The sequence below is a fragment of the Chelonoidis abingdonii genome, chromosome 1 (assembly GCF_003597395.2).
Source record: "Chelonoidis abingdonii isolate Lonesome George chromosome 1, CheloAbing_2.0, whole genome shotgun sequence".
In the NCBI taxonomy this organism is placed as follows: Eukaryota; Metazoa; Chordata; order Testudines; family Testudinidae; genus Chelonoidis; species Chelonoidis abingdonii.
The window spans coordinates 149064376-149065309 of NC_133769.1; the positions used below are offsets into that span (position 1 = coordinate 149064376).

At 54.3% G+C, this 934-nt stretch overlaps 1 non-coding gene across 1 annotated transcript; it reads right to left on the reverse strand.

Annotated features, from left to right (window-relative positions):
• Positions 1-429: 429 nt before the first annotated feature.
• Positions 430-502, reverse strand: TRNAF-GAA (transfer RNA phenylalanine (anticodon GAA)). Its single transcript has one exon. It is a non-coding gene; the product is annotated as a tRNA-Phe (tRNA).
• Between the last annotated feature and the right edge of the window lie 432 nt (positions 503-934).

The window sequence follows — 934 nt, forward strand, 5'->3', positions numbered from 1 at the left end:
GTGCATTTTCTGAACACCTACCATGTTCAAGTCCAGCTGCTCCAAGGCACTGAATATCAAACACCTCCTCCTGGCCCCTGAATCCCTGCTACATTCCATGTGGCCACTTTAACAGATGCCCCTTCCCCAGTACTGCCCTTGCTCAGCTGTGGAGAGGAGCTTTTGTCCCCAGTCCCTGCCCCCTCTGGCATCATCTCCAAGGACCATCCTATCTCACTCTCTTCCCACCACATTGGGTCTACCAATAAGTCATGTGGAAGAGACAGCTCCTGTTCCTCATTGTTACAGGTCAGGTGGGCCAACTAGGGGCAGAAGCCCACACTCTGTTGTCCTGCTGGGGAACTCAAACTCAAGTACTTGCCTCAGGTGAAGGTGCTGTTGCCCTCCCAGAAAACAAGCTGCCCCTGCACAAAGAGGGATGAATGGGCCTGCTAAAGCCCAGGATTGAACCAGGGACTTTCAGATCTTCAGTCTAATGCTCTCCCAACTGAGCTACTTTGGCAGCTACATGAGACACCTGTGGTTTGATGCTTCTCTGGTCGGGATGCTTTTGCAGCAGTTGCACATAAAAAGGACATCATTGTGAGTGGCCTATGAAGACAAGTCTCGCTTTTGCCTGCGTTGCTCAGCTTGACTTGCTTCCTCACCCCGTTCCTACCTCAGTTCCTGGGCTGACCTGGTGGTGGAAGGGGACTGGGGGCCAGTGGCACGGGGAGGAGGTTGAGCTGGACCCTGAGCTAGACTAGACCCTGGCGGTGAGAGTATGGCTACCACTTGCCAACCCGCCCTGTTGTTCTGGCTTCCCCCACTGGGTGTCATTTACATAGGGAAGTGGAGCTTCTGCCTCCCCTCACCGATGTTCACACCGCAGAGGAGTGCGAACAGGAAAACAAACGGCTGCTCCACACTCCCACCAGAGGAACCTGACTCCCTT